At 39.5% G+C, this 22,155-nt stretch overlaps 1 pseudogene; it reads left to right on the top strand.

Annotated features, from left to right (window-relative positions):
• Positions 1-21,896, top strand: part of LOC139461285 (multiple epidermal growth factor-like domains protein 10) — a 147,484-nt pseudogene extending 125,588 nt beyond the window's left edge.
• The last annotated feature ends 259 nt before the right edge of the window (positions 21,897-22,155 follow it).

Below are 22,155 nucleotides of genomic sequence, written 5' to 3'. Positions count from 1 at the left end.
AGACATAACTTTTCCATGTCTTAGACCTAACAGCTCCATGTCTTAAATCAAGCTGCTTCATGTCTTATACCTAACAGCTCCATGTCTTAGACATAACTGCTCCATGTCTTAGACATAACTGCTCCATTTCTTTGACATAAATGTTCCATCTCTTAAACCTAACAGATCCATGTCTTAGACCTAACTTCTCAATGTCTTAGACCTAACTGCGCCATGTCTTAGACCTAAAAGCTCCATGTCTTAGACCTAACAGCTCAATGTTTTCGACCTAACTGCTCCATGTCTGAGACCTAGCAGCTCCCTGCATTAGAGCCTACTGCTCCATGTCTTAGACTTAACAGCTCCATATCTTAGACATAACTGCTCCATGTCTTAGACATAACTTTTCCATGTCTTAGACCTAACAGCTTCATGTCTTAGACCTAACAGCTCCATGTCTTAGACCTCACAGCTCCATGTATTAGACAAAACTGCTCTATGTATTAGACCTAACAGTTCTATGTCTTAGAGCTAACTGCTCCATATCTTAGATCTAACAGCAACATGTATTAAACATACCTGCTCCATGCATTAGACATAACTGCTTCATGTCTTAAACCTAAGAGCTCCATGTCTTAGAGCTAACTGCTCCATGTCTTAGACCTAACAGCTCCATGTCTTAGATCTAACTGCTCCATGTCTCAGACATACCTGCTCCATGTCTTAGACATAACAGCTCCATGTCTTAGACATAACGGCTTCATGCTCTAGACCTAACAGATCCATGTCTTAGACATAACAGCTCCATGTCTTAGACCTTACACATCCATGTCTTAGACCTAACAGCTCCATGTCTTAGACCTAACAGCTCCATGTCTTAGATATAACTGTTCGATGTCTTAGACCCTACTGCTCCATGCCTTAGACATAAATGCTTCATGTCTAAGAGCTAACTGTTTAATGTTTTAGACCTAACTGCTCCATGTCTTAGACATAACTGCTGCATGTCTTAGACCTAACAGCTCCATGTGTTAGAGCTAACTTCTCCATGTCTTAGACATAACTGCTGCATGTCTTAGACCTAACAGATCCATGTCTTAGACATAACAGCTCCATGTCTTAGACCTTACACATCCATGTCTTAGACCTATGAGCTCCATGTCTTAGACCTAACAGCTCTATGTCTTAGACATAACTGTTCCATGTCTTAGACATAAATGCTTCATGTCTAAGAGCTAACAGCTCAATGTTTTAGACCTAACTGCTCCATGTCTTAGACCTAACAGCTCCATGTCTTAGACATAACTGCTGCATGTCTTAGACCTAACAGCTCCATGTCTTAGACCTAACTGCTCCATGTCTTAGACATAACTGCTGCATGTCTTAGACCTAACAGCTTCATGTCTTAGACCTAACATATCCATGTCTTACACATAACATATCAATGTCTTAGACCTAACAGCTTTATGTCTTAGATATAACTGCTCCATGTCTTAGACCTAACAGCTCCATGTCTTAGAGCTAACTGCTCCATGTATCAGACATAACTGCTCCATGCCTTAGACATGCATCTTTCATGTCTAAGAGCTAACAGCTCAATGTCTTAGACCTAACTGCTCCAAATTTTGGACCTAACTGCTCCATGTCTTAGACATAACTGTTCCATGTCTTAGAAATAACAGCTCCATGTCTTAGACCTAACAGCTCCATGTCTTAGACCTAACAGCTCCATGTCTTAGACATAACTGCTCCATGTCTTGGACATAACTGCTCCATGCCTTAGACATAAATGCTTCATGCCTTAGACCTTAAAGCCCCATGTCCTAGACATATATGCTCAATGTCTTAGACCTAACAGCTCTTTGTGTAAGAGCTAACAGCTCAATGTCTTAGACATAACTTTTCCATGTCTTAGACGTAACAGCTCCATGTCTTAGACATAACTGCTCCATGTCTTAGATCTAACAGCTTCATGTCTTAGACCTAACAGATCCATGTCTTACACCTAACAGATCAATGTCTTAGACCTAACTGCTCCATATCTTAGACCTAACAGCTCCATGTCTTAGAGATAACTGCTGCATGTCTTAGATCTAACAGCTACATGTATTAGACATACCTGCTCCATGCCTTAGACATAACTGCTTCATGTCTTATACCTAACACCTCCATGTCTTAGACATAACTGCTCCATGTCTTAGACCTAACTGCTCCATGTCTTACAGCTAACTGCCCAATGTCTTAGACGTTACAGCTTCATGTCTTACACCTAACAGCTCCATGTCTTAGAGCTAACTGCTCCATGTCTTAGACCTAACAGTTCCATGTCTTAGACCTAACAGATACAAATCTTAGATCTAACTGCTCCATGTCTTAGAAATAACAGCTTCATGTCTTAGACCTAACAGCTCCCTGTCTTAGAGATAACAGTTCCATATCTTAGACCTAACAGCTCCATGTATTAGACATAACTGCTTCATGTCTTAGACCTAAAAAGCTCCATGTCTTAGACATAACTGCTCCATGTCTTAGACCTAACAGCTCCATGTCTAAGAGCTAACAGCTCCATGTCTTGGACATAACTTTTCCATATCTTAGACCTAACAGCTCCATGTCTTAAACATAACTGCTCCATGTCTTATACCTAACAGATCAATGTCTTAGACCTAACAGATCCATGTCTTACACCTAACAGATCAATGTCTTGGACCTAACTGTTCCATGTCTTAAACCTAACAGTTCCATGTCTTAGACATATTGGCTTCATGCTTTAGACCTAACAGATAGAAGTCTTAGACCTAACAGCTTCTTGTCTTAGAGATAATAGCTCCATGTCTTAGACCTAACAGCTCCATGTCTTAGACATAACTGCTCCATGTCTTAGACCTAACAGCTCCATGCCTTAGAGCTAACTGCTCCATGTATTAGACATAACTGTTCCATGTCTTAGACCTAACTCTTCCATGTCTTAGACATAACTGTTCCATGTCTGAGACCTAACAGCTCCATGTCTTAGAACTAACTGCTCCATGTATTAGACCTAACAGTTATATGTCTTAGAGGTAACTGCTCCATATCTTAGATCTAACAGCTACATGTATTAGACATACCTGCTCCATGCCTTAGACATAACTGCTTCATGTTTTATACCTAACACCTCCATGTCTTAGACATAACTGCTCCATGTCTTAGACCTAACTGCTCCATGTCTTACAGCTAACTGCCCAATGTCTTAGACCTTACAGCTTCATGTCTTACACCTAACAGCTCCATGTCTTAGAGCTAACTGCTCCATGTCTTAGACCTAACAGTTCCATGTCTTAGACATAACAGCTCCATGTCTTAGACCTAACGGCTTCATACTTTAGACCTAACAGATACAAATCTTAGACCTAACTGCTCCATGTCTTACAGCTAACTGCCCAATGTCTTAGACCTTACAGCTTCATGTCTTACACCTAACAGCTCCATGTCTTAGATCTTACTGCGCCATGTCTTAGACATAACAGATCCATGTCTTACACCTAACACATCAATGTCTTAGACCTAACAGCTCAATGTCTTAGACATAACTCTTCCATGTCTTAGACCTAACTGCTCCATGTCTTAGAAATAACAGCTCCATGTCTTAGACCTAACAGCTCCCTGTCTTAGAGATAACAGTTCCATATCTTAGACCTAAAAGCTCCATGTATTAGACATAACTGCATCATGTTTTATACCTAACACCTCCATGTCTTAGACATAACTGCTCCATGTCTTAGACCTTACAGCTTCATGTCTTACACCTAACAGCTCCATGTCTTAGAGCTAACTGTTCCATGTCTTAGACCTAACAGTTCCATGTCTTAGACATAACAGCTCAATGACTTAGACCTAACGGCTTCATACTTTAGACCTAACAGATACAAATCTTAGACCTAACTGCTCCATGTCTTACAGCTAACTGCCGAATGTCTTAGACCTTACAGCTTCATGTCTTACACCTAACAGCTCCATGTCTTAGATCTTACTGCGCCATGTCTTAGATCTAACAGCTCCATGTCTTTGCGCCATGTCTTAGATCTAACAGCTCCATGTCTTAGACCTTACACATCCATGTCTTAGACCTAACAGCTCCATGTCTAAGACATAACTGTTCCATGTCTTAGACGTAACTGCTCCATGTCTTAGAAATAACAGCTCCATGTCTTAGACGTAACAGCTCCATGTCTTAGACCTAACAGCTCCATGTCTTAGACCTAACAGCTCCATGTATTAGACCTAACAGATCCAAGTCTTAGACATAACTCTTCCATGTCTTAGACCTAACTGCTCCATGTCTTAGAAATAACAGTTCCATGTCTTATACATCACTGCTCCATGTCTTAGACGTAACAGCTCCCTGTCTTAGAGATAACTGTTCCATGTCTAAGACCTAACAGCTACATGTATTAGACATAAGTGCTCCATGCCTTAGACATAAATGCTTCATGTCTTAGACCTAAAAGCTCCATGTCTAAGAGCTAACAGCTCAATGTCTTAGAGTTAACTTTTCCATGTCTTAGACCTAACAGCTCCATGTCTTAGACATAAGAGATCCATGTCTTACACCTAACAGATCAATGTCTTAGACCTAACAGCTCAATGTCTTAGACATAACTCTTCCATGTCTTAGACCTAACAGCTCCATGTCTTAGACCTAACAGCTCCATGTCTCAGACATAACTGCTCCATGTCTTAGACCTAACAGCTCCATGTCTTAGAGCTAACTGATCCATGTATTAGACATAACTGTTCCATGTCTTAGACCTAACTGTTCCATGTCTTAGATATAACAGCTTCATGTCTTAGACCTAACAGCTCCATGTCTTAGACCTAACATATCAATGTCTTAGACATAACTTCTCCATGCCTTAGACCTAATAGCTCCATGTCTAAGACATAACTGTTCCATGTCTTAGACCTAACTGCTCTTTGTCTTAGACCTAACAGCTCCATGTATTAGACATAACTTCTCCATGCCATAGACCTAATAGCTCCATGTCTTAGACATAACTGTTCCATGTCTGAGACCTAACAGCTCCATGCCTTAGACCTAACTGATCCATGCCCTAGACATAACAGCTTCATGTCTTAGACATTAATACTCCATGTCTTAGACATTACTGCTCCATGTCTTAGACCTAACAGCTCCATGTCTTAGACTTAACTGCTACATGTCTTAGACATAACTGTTCCATGTCTTAGACCTAATAGATCCATGTATTAGACCTAACTGCTCCATGTCTTAGAGCTAACTGCTCCATGTCTTAGACCTAACTGCTCCATGTCTTAGACCTAATAGATCCATGTCTCAGACATAACAGCGTCATGTCTTAGACTTAACTGATCTCTTTATCTATCAGATCTATTACCCCCCCCCCCCCCCCCCCCTCCCCCCCTCCCCTAATGCCTTTCACCTACCAGTCTCCTATCACTCTTATCACCCCCTCTCCACCAACCGCTGCCCCCTCTATAAGAAGTTACTACTCTCCCAAGTTCCTAGATCTGTAACTCCCCCTGTCTTTTTGGCCTACCACTCCCATGTACTCTCTCATTTCACAAACATTTTAAAAATCCCACATCTCTTAGACCTACCGCTACCCCTATCTTTAGACATATCACTCGCCTTATCACACAGACTTCCGACACATATACTTCACAAACCTGCAACCATCCCATATCTTAGACCTACTGTTTCACCTATCGCTTGGCCTACTCATCCCTCACTATCTTAGACCTGCAACCCCCCAACTAAAAAACCTGTAACTATCCCATCTCTTTAACCTACCACTTCCACGATATATTAGACCTAACGCTAATCTCTTAAGCCTACCACTTTCCTTGTTTCTTAGAACTCCCCTCTTCTCTTGGACAAACATTCCGATTAATGTTCACATGGAAATTATTTGGAGGGTTAACATCTAAAATTTGTACAGAAAATATGTGTTGTCAGATTTTGAATGATGATGTGACAATATCGACCTCGCCCATGGCAAAACGTGATGGAATGATGTGAAATGATTTAAGCTATTGAACCTTAATCGCGGGGAAAGTTGCATTGGTCTATGTGTTTTGATAAAAATGTTGGAAAGTTGCATAAAACATCATAATACGTGTATCAAAACAAACCATCAGCTCTTGTTGTTTTCAGATGAGAACGCGAGGTATGTCCGCGTTGTATTAGTGGGTTCATCGTTGTTTACAGTATTTTGCGTCTTGGTGACAAGTTTTACAGCTTTCATCATGTGTTTGAATAAAAAACGGTGAGTATGTAATATTTCATTTTGCTAATGATATCTACAAATGGCAGTGTGTCTAATCAATTTAAAATCAAAATCATCATTTGAAACTCACCAGGAACACAGTTTGCGCTCTTCACTTGGTCGTAATTCTGTTTTTTTTTGTCAACATGGATTGCACCTGCTACTTCCAAACCACAGATCATGGATTCTGGTCTCGTAACATTAATTTCGATGTAAATCTTTACAATAATGACTATCTCATAGAATAGTGTTGGTTCTGTGACATAATTTCTTACATGTTTGTCTTACTAGATTGTATTAAAAATACGATGACTATGACATACAAAATAAATTTATTTTAAGAAAGCAAATAAATAATTGGAGAACTATAGCTATAGCCATCATGCATATATAAAACAAATACGAGAGAAGATCACAACAAAAAAATGCGTATTAGAAAGACAATACAAAAAAAAAATTGCAGGTCCCAGGAGTACATAACGCCTACCCAGGACATGCATGTGCCACCAGGGGCCGTTGGTGCTCCAGTATATGATGAGGTTGATGAAGCAAAGATGTATGATGCACTCTCTGATGAGGGACATCAGGCCCCCGGAGCCGGCTATGTGGAGCTGAGGTCAGATGCACATGTCTAGAATATGATGTGGTTGATGAAGCAAAGATGTATGATGCACTCGCTGAAGAGGGACAGGCCGGTGCCAGTTGCTCTGGACATGATGAGATAGATATATCTCAACTATCCAGATGACCTGGCTACCAGGAAGTGAAATTATTACGGGGGCAAAACACAAAATGATGAACTGAAGCGTGGTATAAATACGAGATGACGGTATAAAATAATAGCAATATATACATGTTTACTTATGTGTTTGTGCATACCAAGCATAGATGTCGATTACAGAATTGCAACTCTGCACAGTTGTGAACTATACATAATGTTTGTGTGTATGCATCTTGTCTCTCTGATTTGCTGCACATAAAAAAACCTGGATAAAAATGCTTCACTCCGTTCGTGAATTGCTCATTCAATGTCTGCAAGCTTCATTCATGAACGTTCTTTACTCCTTGTGTAGTGTAAATATTTCCCAGTATGCCCTTGTAACAAATATGTAGAGCACTTGGTAAAATTAAGTTATATCTTCTTTTGTTGGAAAGATAATTCATTCAAAGAAAACTGTGAGGCCACTGGCCCATTGTATGCAGCATTTCTGGAGTTTGTTAAATGTATTGCTGACCAACATAGCATGATAAATAGACATCAACACATTTCGTATAACATCAGTGTTAACCAAAGACATTTTTTCGGATTTTTGGATTAACATAATTTATATTTTTAAATATATAATTCTTCGATGCATAGTAACTGCAGATGATCTTCACTATAAATGCATTATCGATGTACATAGGTGTGTGTATTTTTCGATGCCTTTTTTTGTTGAAAGTCTCTTTGTCGTAGACAAATAAATTGATTTGAAACTTTCCTAGCTATACTGTTTTTAATCAAATATGTACATAATGACGCATTTTAATCTGTATCCCATAGGAAAAACTTAAGGCAAAGCCTTCATCCCTTTATCTATGGGACATCTGTCACTAAAGCGGTCACCACAGATATAGTTTCATCTCTTTTTTCAAAGTTTGAGGGAAATCTGTCAAAATGAAACAACGGTCGTCAAGTTCAGAGAAAAAACAACATATGAACTTATGGATAGCCTTAATTTATAGTACCATGTGAACGTCCCGATATATTCATATAGATGTATAACCAATTTAATAAATATTATTGCAATTGTTAATTTGACTCTGAAGATCGATTGAATAGCCAATACAATAACACAACCAAGTAACGAATAATGACTGAAGATAATTTTAAGCAAGTTAGAAATTTTACTGACTGACACCTTACTAGTTTACATGGCTGGTTTACTCCAGTAACTAATGACTACATTACTTAGTGATCATGAGTGAGTGATATGGGGTAAAGCTGTTTTGGGGAGTAGTTCATTTATACCCTGGTATTTCAACGTGATGTTGAGGATATCCTGAAGTGGTGTAGCCCTCAGACGTTTACCTCTTCATTGTAACCTGCATATGGCGCAGACAAATCTGGAAAAAAAATCTGACTGGGCAGGATTCGAACCAATGATTAGGTTTCTGTCACACCTACATGATGTGATTAACTTAATCCGTGCACATATTTTGCAGGGATGACCGTTATCTTAAACTAAGGTTAAACTGTGTATTTGTTTCGGTTTGTTAAGGTATGAATCGAATATCTGATGAACTGTATCAATCCGCGTTATATTCTTAGTTTAGTAAGACATTTGGAAATACAGTAAACAACGTTTAGAACGAACATGCTTATAACAAACTGAACGATTAAACAAACTGTCTTTTGGGGTCACATCAATTTTGTGTGGAGACATTGTCCACATGCTTGTTATGAGCTACGGTTATAACGAACTAGAATTAAGGTCCCTTTGAGTTCGTTATAGCCGTAGTTTACTGTATACTTCTTACTCTTGTGGCAAGCAGCCTAAGTCAAGATTTCATGGATATATGTTCAAATGATATGAATTAAGAGTCAGACGGAAGCAAAATTGAAATGGTTAAATTAATTTACATTTCTCCTGTCAGGCTTCACACAAAGGAATATGAAACGTGTGTCAGTCTGAAAAGAAACAGCTGACAAACAGAGTCGAAACTTAATACGTGATGTAGTAATCTGCTGTCTTAATACAATAGGAAGGAAACTGGAACTTGTGCGGAGTTCCGCCGAGTGTATAATGACTCCTGTCACATAATTTAATACTAAACAGCAAAGTAAACGCATGTTTTATTGGAATCACTTTGAAGCTTAAAAATATAAAAACAATCCATTCGTTTTTAATTAATCATCCAACAGGTCAAGTAGTTGTTAACAACTTTGAAGACATGTGTAAATGCTAACTAAAATTAATGCGTTTTGAAGCCCCATTAACGTGTATGGCCTTCCCGAGAAGCCTCATTTAGTTGTGGGCGGTCGTATAGCCTGGTGATTAAAGTGTTCTATCGTCACGCCAAAGACTCGGGTTCGATCCCCGACATGGGTAAAATTGTGAAGCCCATTTCTGGTGTACCCCGCCCTGATATTGCTGGAATATTGCTAAAACGGCGTAAAACCACACTCACTCACTCACTCACTAATTTAGTTCATGAGTGTGTAGTAGAAAGCCCGAGGAGCCTGTTGCCACTACTGTACCCGAACAGCATCAAGTTGATGTCCAATGTCATCCTGGACATGTTTTAATGATGTCATATCAGGTGACGGAGAAGGCCATGTCGTGACAATGATGGTGTTCTGTCTCAGAGATTTCATGCAAACCCTAGCTGTGTGGGGACAGGCGTTATCCTTGCAGAACATTGCAGTCATATGTTGATGGGTGACGTGTAGCCTAGGCTGTGTGATGAAAACTAAATCCACCCACTCCATGACACTCCCTGTTCCTCCTCCTAATTTGTCTTGCAGAACACACCAGTCAGAATAACGCTAGTTTCGACGTTTCCACACACGCATGTTTCCACCTACGTTTGACAGGTAAAATCTCGATTCATCTGAGACGATTTGACGTCACTGGGTACGTCGCCAAAGTTAATGTAGTTAGTACGACTCAAGACATTGCTGGCGGTGCTAAATATTATGTATTGGCCAACATAAGCGCACCGAAACTGGACTCCAGCTGCATTCATACGAATTGTGTCGGATGATCCTTAACCTTGTACAGTGGCAGTTTTCCGTAACGCACAACAATTACACGTGATTTACATTTGTGTAACTTTACACGTGCAAAATTTGAAAAAGGAGATGACACTGCTGCATTTCTGCAATATGTTCACATTGCAATGTTTTATCTACCATAACCTACACTTGCGTTTCTTCTGCTGTTCAGTATGCAGTAGACTTCGTTTGAGAGAAATAGAAAGAGAGAGAGAGAGAGAGACACAGAGAGAGAGAGACAGAGAGAGAGAGAGAGAGAGAGAGAGAGAGAGAAAAATATAAAAAAGACTAACATCATCATATATATTACACTACAAATGATGATTCTAACTCTGCAGTTAACTGGATGCAACATTTAATAGCTGAACGATACTTCCCCCTCAACTGTACTAAACTACCTGCCATACCGAAAGTATGTCTCACAGCGTTACATCTAATTTCAATAGCATTGTAAAAATGCGCACAGTATATTTTTGGGGAAATTGTGAGCCACGAGTGTCGAGTCAGTTTGAAACTAGTGTTATTCATATATGTTAATACATATCATATGGTATTTCCCTTCCCCTTTCCTGCTGTATAATGCATGATGTGTGCAGTTGTGATACCAATTATCAACATCGGAGAAATGACTTTATTATGATGAATATTAGTAATTGCCTGATTGAACATTTTTGATGCAGGTCCCACAACAGATCCTGACAGATGGAAGAGTATAGTTATATCGTTTTCTCATTACCATGACTATTTATTATATGATATAGCTTTTGCATGAAATCCAACAAAAGAGATTTTTGTTTTGAAAAACACACACACGAAATAAAGCCCTGTCGACATCCTCAATTTTGTGATAAAAAATGTGCCCTAAGAAACAGTTAGTTTGTTTAGGCAGCCTCAACGCGATTGACATCAAGTCCCACAAGGGAATTCTGCTCTTGTGTTGACACTGTTCGAGGTCTCTGTTAACTGTGATTCTATCTTAGCCATGACAATTATCTTCCGTTGTATTGTAGTCTGATGACATCTGATTTTATCTCTTCGACTTAAATAATGCTGTGAGGTCAAGGTTCAAATCGACAACTGCTCTGATATAGGTAAAGCTGTAACACAACCGAAACATGTACAGGTCAGCTGTGCTGAGACGTCTCACACACAACATAGCAAATACAGTTGGTCCTACTTCAAGGGTCCTACTTTCACTCTGTGAAAATACAAATGCTGAGAGCTCCAACACCTGCCTAGGACGCCCACATTGTATTCTCGGGGAAATAAGATCAGCACACGTTGAGGTGACTTGTCGCAATTGTGAGACACATTTAACATATACAGTAATTTCACTCCTGCACGAAGCAGGCAGTATGTGTGTGGGGGTTAGGAGGTGCGGGTGTAGAGAAAGGTGCTGATGTATTGGTGGGGATGTACCTAAGAAGAGATGGGGAGATGCGTTTTTGAAATGGAAAGGAACGGATGTGGACATAGGCAATAGAGACGTGGAGAATGTGTGTGTGTGTGTGTGTGTGTGTGTGTGTGTGTGTGTGTGTGTGTGTGTGTGTGTGTGTGTGTGTGTGTGTGTGTGTGTGTGTGTGTGTGTGTGTGTGTGTGTGTATAATTTGGAGGGGGGAGGGGGTAGCGGTGGTGCGGATTAAGTGATGAGGAGACATAGGGGTAGACACTGGCGGGTGCAGATGAGCAGATAGAGAGGTGAAAATGGGTGAGGGGGGTTTATGGGTGTACATACATGATTGTGCAGGTGGGCAAAATGGAGTGTGCGGTACGGAACTAGGGCTGTGCAGATAGATTAATGAGGAAGTGAAGGGGATAGGAAAAAAGTTGGATATATCTGATTCATTTTTTGACAAGAATGACACATATAGTGAGTTCAATGACATTGACATGGGTTCATACATAGATGGTGAATATCTATCAACATTTGGCATGTATAACATATCATCTGAGGGTCACGAGGAAACGGAAATTGGTTGCAATATCTCGCCTTCACCAGGCCTCACTTGTATATCTGCCCGAACTGTGTTACAAGGACATTGGTTGAAGTTGTTTGTAATGTGTGTGTATGAAATGCCATGACCCAACGTAGCTGAATAATTTTAGACATCACTTTCAATAGAACTTACTTCGGACTGTTACGGTAACACGAAAACGTGATTCACCTAGTAAAAGCATATTACCATATGAATTAAAATATGTACGCACAAAACATGAAGTAATTAAAGTATTTTCACTGCGTTTCATGTGATATGATTCACATGGTATGAACACGCATATTATCTGTTTTGTAAGTATTGTGACAAGTCTCTTGAAACAAGTTACATTCATCCCCATTGATGAATGTCATGTACTGTTTCCCTATTATTTTCCTGCTCTGATATGCATGAATAATTATGCGACAGCTATGAAAAGATTTCTGTGTTAACGTTTGCATTTCACATTGGAAATCACCTCATACAAAATGAGCACTTGGCTTTTACCGCGTTTAGTGACTGAAATACTGCAGTGTTGAACCAAAGTCGCTCACCAAGCCAAACATTCACACAGTAAAACCATAAACATTTAAATCAAAATGTGCAACGTTTCGTCTTGATAAACCATTTATCGTTTTTCGTTAGGCATGAAGAACACATGCATTGTGAAAAACATGACATCCAAAAAAATACATTTCTTTACATACACAACTTGTATATTCTAATCATTGAATGCATTTTTTATGTTACATTACACACGTTTTATAAAACAACACTATATGTATACTGTGTCATTATTATTACATACATAGTCATATTCACGCCCCAGCTGTGGTAAAACGACCTGTTTGTTTGACCTCCTTGTGTACACGCCGTGTGTTGCCAGTCACTGACTGCGGGTAGACGGCATGCACGAAGTCAACAACACACAACATAGGCTGAACAAGGAAATATTTGTCAAGTTTGTGTTACCTTACATTCATTGTTTACAAACTATTCATTGACAAAATGTTCTGCGTCATATGAAGAAAACTCTTTTATTCAACAAATACAATTCATGACAACAATGCTTCTTTCTACTGTATGCTCGCATTGCTTGGGCGAACAGATGTACGTTCTGTGTGTTATACTGACAAACACGTACATACATCGAATGTGGAGTCATTCATATAAGACAAACATTTCAAGTGAAATTGAAAAGAAATGACCGTCAGCCATAAGCCGCATTTCAAAAGTTAAACTGCTACCTCCTGAAAAGCAGGTATTGTCAGCTGATACCTTTTGATACTAGCGGATTCTAAAGCCTCTAGATGACACCAATACTATGTGCTTTGCCAAGTGGCAACAACTTTCAGTGAATTGAATTGAAAACAAGCTATTTACGTTCGATATCTAGCATTCACTGTTTGAATGTGCTGTGACAACGATTAAGCTTTTGTATGTGTACGAACTTGAATTGATAATTCCCAGCAAGACCAACACGACCTGTAACAACACATCATACATCTCATTAGACCTCGGATTATGTAGATATGTGCGTGCTGGTACTTGTGTGATCGCGAAATGATATCCTAGTTTAACTATTTAATCAAGTGTGACCATTCGTCTTTATTTGATTCGACCTTACTTTTGTACATTCGAATAGGCAGAGCTTAAAAGAACGTAGTCATTTGAATCTTGCCCTTACATTTATTGGAACATTTTCTAAACAACATTTATTCATACACATTTCACACGCTCAGTTTACAACCTGCGTATTCAGTTTTTACAAAACATAGAATATTTAATTGCATGATTTGTTATGATACAAGAAAGAAAATGTCACTTGTAGAAAGGCTAGTCTGTTCAACTCACTGTTTACTGGTGTTATTGTGAAGCAAAGACTTGAGGTATAAGATTTGCAGGAGCTTCTAAAGCCCGCCAGCCCACTACTGAAATGTATATTTATGTTGACTGTACATCGACATACAGGGGGCGGTCGGGGAGCCTGGTGGTTAAAGCGTTCGCTCGTCACGCCGAAGACCCGGATTCGATTCCCGACATGGGTACAATGTGTGAAGCCCATTTTTGGTGTCCCCCGCAGTGATACTGCTGGAATATTGCTTAAAGCGGCGTAAAATGAAACTCACTCACTCACTCGACATACAGACCAAGGAGCCTGAAAAATGCAATATTGATGTTTGTGTATGTCCACGACACTTCTATTATTCACATGATCATGTAACTATCTTGATGATGTTGATGGGCTCTCTCACATCTAATGTAGCCATGGAAGGTTTTAAGGCATGATTTCAGTTACTATTTAAGTGTAACATATTTTATTTATGTCGCCTAATATTAATAATATATCTGCATAAAAAATTACAAGCGTGCATAATATAATCATCACACACAATCCAAGGTATAAGTTATTACGAATGATCTTGTCACCAATAAATTTGATTTGTTGTGGCACATACACATTTGACCAGAATATTCAACATTTACTGAATCAATTTTAAGGTTGATTTTACTGCTTTTACTGTATTTTGTTTATATGTATGGGTTAGTGCAAACGCAATTCGACAATCTTTTAGTTTGTGTAATATTAACAAGTCGAAACGAAATCAAATATAATATTATTGCTTAAGAATGGTCTAACATAATTTTCAAACTGTTTTAATTTAAACTAAATGATCTTTGTTATTTTCGATTCGTTACAAGATTGGTAGATCGCATATAGTCATATAGTGACAGGTGCAACAGTCGTCACAATAAATAGTACTAGTTATAGTTGCTAAACGGTTTGTCAACTCACACCTGTATTTATCACACTGTGTGGCCTGTGCACATTATAATACATACGTTATGATGTGAATCTCCCTAGGGCTGCATTAGAATTTGAGGAGTCATACATCATACATCACTGTGATAACAAAAACATCACTTTGTGTATATCAGATATTTGAAATGTTCGCATTTTTGTCAGTTTCCCTCAAATATATGTTGATGCAATGCCCAGTGCATGATGCAGTAACATGGCGATCCTTGGTCAATCTCAGCAGGAGCCATTCCCATCACTCAGTCTTCGTTTATGTTTCACAACCCCATATTTCCAACCTAACCAGCTCTGATGGAAAAGGGTGTCACTCGCTTTGTGTTTATTTCAATGTACATCACATATACCGAGAAGCATAATACCATCAAAGAGCTTTATATATGTCAATTAAAACACTGTAGCCGTGCATTTTCAGACTGCACTTTCTGAATTGTTCACTAGTTATCTAGTAAGTTTTGATATATCTCCACTGGTCTGTATTCAAACTTTTTTCCATCAACATGATACACATGAAATATTCTAACTTTAGTTGACAGCTCCAATACATATGAGAAAGGAAGGTATTTACCTATATTGATTGTCTTTGACTTAAGGATGTATTAATATTAAGCAACGTTCATTTCCTCTGAATGAATTTGATTGAAAAAAAAATTCACGGGATAAAAAGTCGTATTTTATACAAACACATATACAGTAGGGAATGCATCGGAAGACGGATCCTTCTGACGGACTGATGTTTCCAAAATGGTGAAAGAGGCAAGTCAAATGTTACCTGAAACACCACGGGAAGATATGATTTTGCAAATCAAAATAGGCAATAACATTGAGCATCATTCCATTAGCTGCTTCTGTGATAGTTCACAGATTAATCAATGTTTACTTCTAAATTGAGTGAGTGAGTGAGTATGGCTTTACGCCGCCTTCAGCAATATTCCAGAAATAACACGATGGGGGACACCAGAAATTGGCTTCACACATTGTACCCATGTCTGGAATCGAACCGGGGTCTTCGGCGTGACGAGCGAACGCTACCCGACCGCCCCTTTTTACTTCTAAAATACCCCTAACCCCTCCACGCACGTACACAAGCAGGAAAGGAACAGGAAACGAAACACACCTTCACACACATACACACTCACGCACGCGCACGTATACACAGATACACACACACACGCACGCATGAACGCAAGCACGCACGCACACACACACACACACACACGCGCGCGCGCAATATAACAAAATAACAAATAAGATGAGGGTATTTAAATCAGTATAACAACTGTTGTCTCGTGTTGGAGAAAATCTTAAGGAAATGTATGATCCCGCAAACCAATGTACCATAAATACAGGATCTTGGCAAATCTAAGGCCCCAATTCCATGGCTAATTTGGATCGTACTATACAACGAAAGAAGCGCGTTTCTTCCATTTATCATGCTATTTAAAAAGCCCGCAAACTGATTTTTCACTAATCCCTCACTTGTACTTGGTGAACAGCTCAATCCGGATTAAGTGGGGTCCCCAAAGAGCAAACTAGTCAGGATTCATGAAATTATATGTGTTATTACATTGTCTACAGGAGCAAATACATTGATGTACATTTTGTTGTATTACAACATATAAACTGCCAATGTGTATAGACCCGTGACGATTCGGTGTAGATTTGATCTTCAGCAACCCATACTTGCTGTAAAAGGTGATTATGCTTGTCGTATAAGGCAACTAACGGGATCGGGTGGTCAGGCTCGCTGACTTGGTTGATGTATGTCGTCAAACAACAAACAAATTAACCTTACAAGTGAAACATTTTCCTCATCAGTGTAATGTCAACTGAAGATACTTACTGAAAATCAAAGTAGATTATAAAATTATAAAATAGTATGTACATTGTGAGTTGTGAGGTGAGGTGAGGTAAAATGGGGTTTAACGGCGCGTCCAAGAATATTGCGCTTATATAGCGACGTCCATGCACGTGTGTGTGTGTGTGTGTGTTCGTGCGTGCGTGCTTGTGTTCGTGTGCGTGTGTGTGTGTGTGTGTGTGGCTGCTTGTACTAGTCCGGACTTATGCCGCTTTATACCATGCCACAGTTTAACATGAACACCCTGTATGAATACACAGTATACTGACTCCGATCCGACCAGTCCTTGTTTTAGCCCCTTAATGCCGAGCGCCGGACAGGGTAACAACAAGTTCAATCACTTAACGTCTTTTAGCATGACGCGGCCGAGGAACTGTGAGTTATGAAGCCGAGCTCTCTATGTACACACACACTTACATAGCTGTGGGCTGGTTGTGCACACACGTAAACTACATTATATCCAACTGATGACTAGCTGCACAGACATGTCAACTGTAAAGAAACATACTTATACCCCGCCGAGAGCTAGATTAACAGCTATGTCCACAACATATCGACACAGTCAGACTATGTCCATTGATGCCCAGCTGGGTCTAAGATGTACACTCGTGTAATTGAGAGACAACATCACATTTCTACGCAGCTGGCCTTGTAGTCAACAATTTGATAATGTTTGATGTTTTATTCAAATCCACTTAATGTGAAAGTGAATCGGGGAAATATGTTTTAGCCTGCGCATATTGTACTATAAACGACAATATGCATATAAGTGAGTGTTGAATATCGATCCAAATGAATACGTCACAGTCGTACAGCAGTTTTTAGTTCCTTTGAAGAAGGAAAATGTATACTGTTTGAATGAAATATTGATGATAGACGGTGGCAAAGTATCAGTGGTTAACACCAGCTAGGTCTGCATCCCTCACTTATCGGCCACGGGTGGATTCCAACACGTAACGTGTATTTCACTTTTACGTTTTATATTTATAAGTCATTTTTTTAATTTGTTAATTAGATAGTTATTGACAATATCAATAACCTTGTAACAGATGCACTACATATGTACTACATATTTTCCCGTTGTCTTCATTGTAAGGTTATTATAGACAATTTGTTAATTAACGTGTTTAAATGTGATGAGGCTAACAAATACGTGAACGATGCCCGCATCCCCATCCCCTTCTAGAACGGACAAGAAGGTATTTGAATCACTAAAACAAAAACAAACAAAATAGCACACAGAGGAGGTGCAAGCAAACTGATGTTGATTATCCGAAAGATTAATGTAGGGACGTAAGGATAATAACGTTTATTATTTACATTTTGTAAAGATTATAAAGCTTTTCACATCAAACTCCATTGTATATGACATAACTGTTTTGTTTCAGACAATATGACAGCGGTGACGATTATGTGCATAACATGTGCATTGATGTGTACACAAGGTAAACAAAGGAATATTATTCCCTGAATGATTAGTGATTGCATGAGTTGTGTTTAACGCCGCTTTTAACAGTATTCCAGTTATATCACGGCGTGTCAGCTTAATGTGGGAGGAAAGCCCGAAGTGATACCGAACGTCTTTGCGTTAATGCCAGTGAATGTACTGCTAATATATCTGATTATGTTTCAAAATTGAAGTATAAAATGAGGGTGTAAAGACATAAGTAAAGAAAGAAAGAGAAGTTAGATGTTCGAGTATACATGTGTGTGTGCGCGTGCGTGCGTGCGTGCGTGCGTGCGTGCGTGCGTGCGTGCGTGCGTGCGTGCGTGTGTGTGTGTGTGTGAGTGTTTCATTTTCTTCTTGTTCAGCGGCTAAATCATGCTTCAGTAAAAAATGCATTTTTATCATCTTTTTTCAGCTAGCAAATGCAACGATAGTCAACATTGTTTGGACTGTGACAACACGACAGGACGTTGTGTATCTGAATGTGAGTCTGGATATTATGACCAGAGATGCAGTTCTGATTGAAACAAGCTTTGTCTAAACAAGAAGTGCATTCTTTCAAGCAATGGCAATGATAACTGCACAGATGGTTGTGTCCTGGGTTATCAAGGCAGCAGCTGCAACACACCGTGTGACAATCCAGGGGGTAACTGTACAGCATGTCCAGGTGGTTGTGAAGGAGGATATTGTCAGCTGGGCTCATACTGCGTGTCTGGATGTGTGGACTCACACTTTGGGTCTGGTTGCAAGACATGTTCTAGTGGATGTAAGTCATGCAACATTTCATTGATTCAATTTCCCTGTCTCTTACACGTTACAATACCCAGTTTCTTAGATCTAGCGTTCCATCGATCTCTTTGAAATACCAATCCCCCCTCAATGCTAGACCTATTAAGTACAATATATCAAAAATCTACCATCCCCCATGTCTCCTTCACCTCCTTCTCTCCTTTCTATTACAGCTTCCACACCCCAAAACCAACCAATTATCACCACCCCCTTGTATTAGACCTTTCACTCGTCCTTTCGTTTATACCTGCCCAATCCCTTTACCATAGACTGCCCCTTCCAATACATCTATTCCTACAGTTTGTTGCATGCGAATTATTCATACACAAATATTCCTGTGTACGTTCAGATAGCTTCTCTTTGGTCGAGGGGCGGTGGGGTAGCCGTGTTGTAAAAGCGTTCGCTTGTCATGTCAAAGACGCGGGTTCTATACATTACATGGGTACAACATCGTCAAGATCCTTACATGATCATGTGAATAAATATGCGTTGGGGACATGCACAAACATTTTTGGGCGGTCGGGTAGCCCGGTGGTTAAAGCGTTCGCTTGTCACGCTGAAGACCCGGGTTTGATTACCGACATTGGTAAAAATGTGAGAAGCCCTGTTCTGGTGTCCTCTGCCGTGATATTGCTGGAATATTGCTAAAAGCGGCGTAAAACCATGCTCTCTCTCTGTTTGGTTGAGTAAAAGATCAAGAATCAATGTTGTTGTTTTTTCTCAACATTACATTTACATCTACTTACAAGTACATATTGTTTTTTTGTAAGGTTATAAAGTGGGACTGGCTACAGCACTATCCATAGGACTACCGACAGCGTCTTTCGATTTCATCGTAACGATGTTCCCAGTTCTCTTCTGCAAGTATCGTCAACGCGTGAAACGCAAAAGTTGTGTGAGTTAGCCACAAACAGCAATATTCCAAGATCTGGGGTAACAATTGTTCCCTGTGACATGCTTATTATAATTGCTGTCTATTATTATGGGTATCATTGGGGCGGTCAGTCACGTCAGCATGACGGACTGTGTCACATCATACATATATGGCGTAGAATGTTGATCATGATATCAACATCTGGTTCACTTGGCCTAGATTTGAACTCTTACAGTCCACTTTGATGTCAGTGGACTATTGCTCACTGATGTATACAAACACAAAACGTTAACATCATTTATCAGTTATACATAACAGACTAGTCTAACTGTGTACAGCCATTATGCTTGACAACTTATCTTGATGTAATGTTAATAATATAACACATATATATGTGGAATGAAAGGTAACAAACGTTCAAATGATAATGACATGATGAAGTTTCATGTACATAAATCATTATCTCGAGTGTGTATGCGAGTGGTAACCGACGGTATGTTAAGGGTATGATAATAACAGTAACCTCACACTAGTAACCATCAGGGGTAAACAATAAACGTTACCCTAACATAAACAGAGTTTGGTCTGTAACAACGGTTATGAATTCTATTTCCCAATATAAACCAAAAGGTGACTGTAAATAATGTAAGTTTTCAAAACAAGACTTAAGACAAGGAACAATGCACATCCTCAACATGTATGCAAGATTAATTTTCCCAATGACCTTGTGACAACTGAATCATCTAACACCGCAGTAAAGGATCTATAGCACAGCTGAATGTGGACGCAGCTCCTTGCACATAACATTGTATAGTTATAGACCTGAAATAAAAAAACCATATGCAATAAGCAGTTTTAAAGTGCGCCTCTCTAGCATGACATATGCAGTATGGTAAGACCCGTACGACTTTAAGACTTTTAACAACACATTGATTCATAATTGATGAATATATTTTTTTTTTTTAAATGGCATGCATTCCATCACCGTTATCGGTTATAAATGTACAAAACAGTAGATTTAGGCCTGTTGTAAAAGGATGAAATTGAAACCGCTGAATCATGTTACTTCAAAAAAAGTATGGTGCAATGGGTGCTTTGCACTATGCAATCGTTGCCTACCTGGTAGTGACTGTAAGTGAGGTCTATGTTGTGGAGAACTTGACTGACACTTTGAGAAATCCCAATTTCTGACAAAAGTGATATGCGGAAATTCTGGCGTAAACAGACCGTGTTTGTTATTATTTATTCTGTTGAGGAGTGTGCTGCTGACCTGGATAAAACTGGGGCTAAAATCAATTTCGTAGTGGTTGCCACGGTCGAATTGGGATGCCAAGTGAGCACGCAACAGTTAGAAAAACGCATTCGTATCGTGATTGTAAAAATACCAAGAAATGGCAGCCGTTCTAAATGTTTCATTTGTTATTTGTTTGGGGAATGTGTTTTTAACTTATTTCACTCGTAAGCATACACCAGCCATGGGCCGATTTACCTAGGTTACATAGGTTTGCCCCCTTCCATCCCCCCACCCCCCACCCCAGCCCCACATCTCCGCCTCCCCCCCCCCCCCCCCCCCCCCCCCCGCACACACACACACTGACACACAAGCACACACAAAGGCACACTTACACAGGTGCACGCAACACGCCTCACACACGCCTCACACATATCTCACACCCCTGCTAGGTAGACCTAACATACTTTTCACTCAGTTTCTTGTGTAATCAGTGGCAATGGAAATGCATTGCAGTGTTGAAACATAAATATGTATTTATCATTATGATAATTCATCATATCATCCATATAGCAATTTGCTAGGAAAGCACAATGTGATTAAATTCAAGATGCCATGTGTGTTCTAACCAAACGATCAACTTGCAGGTTTCAGCAGTCCGTCACGTTTACCCAAGGCGGACATGCGTCACCGGAAGTCATTTTTGATCCACAATCTGATGTCATTGATGAAGCAAATATTGAGCACACTGGTGAAGGACAACAAGCCTATGGCAGTTGTCTCCGCTATGTGGAGTGGAGTTAGGCTGATCATTCGAACATATCGCCTGACCTGGAACATGCAGACACAGCTAAACCAGGAACCACATCGATATGCTTGAAAGACCTGCAAGAGTTTAGGTTCATTTATATCCAAGGAAGTATGAAGTTACACCAATTATGATGTCATGTGACTTCCATGCTGACATCATGCAACTGTGACGTAAAATACTGTCGTTTTATAGTTTTATTTGTTCGTTTGAAGACATATTTGAAAAGGGTAACAAGTGCAAATTTGATTTTCTTTTCTATTTGTAACGAGATGTGGACTTAAAGGTATGCAACGTACGTTTAGGTATTGCATTTGTTCCTTGTGCACTC

This window comes from Haliotis cracherodii, unplaced genomic scaffold (genome assembly GCF_022045235.1).
Source record: "Haliotis cracherodii isolate W230 unplaced genomic scaffold, xgHalCrac1.p SCAF_14, whole genome shotgun sequence".
Classification (NCBI taxonomy): Eukaryota; Metazoa; Mollusca; class Gastropoda; order Lepetellida; family Haliotidae; genus Haliotis; species Haliotis cracherodii.
This window is presented reverse-complemented; position numbering and strand designations above follow the sequence as displayed.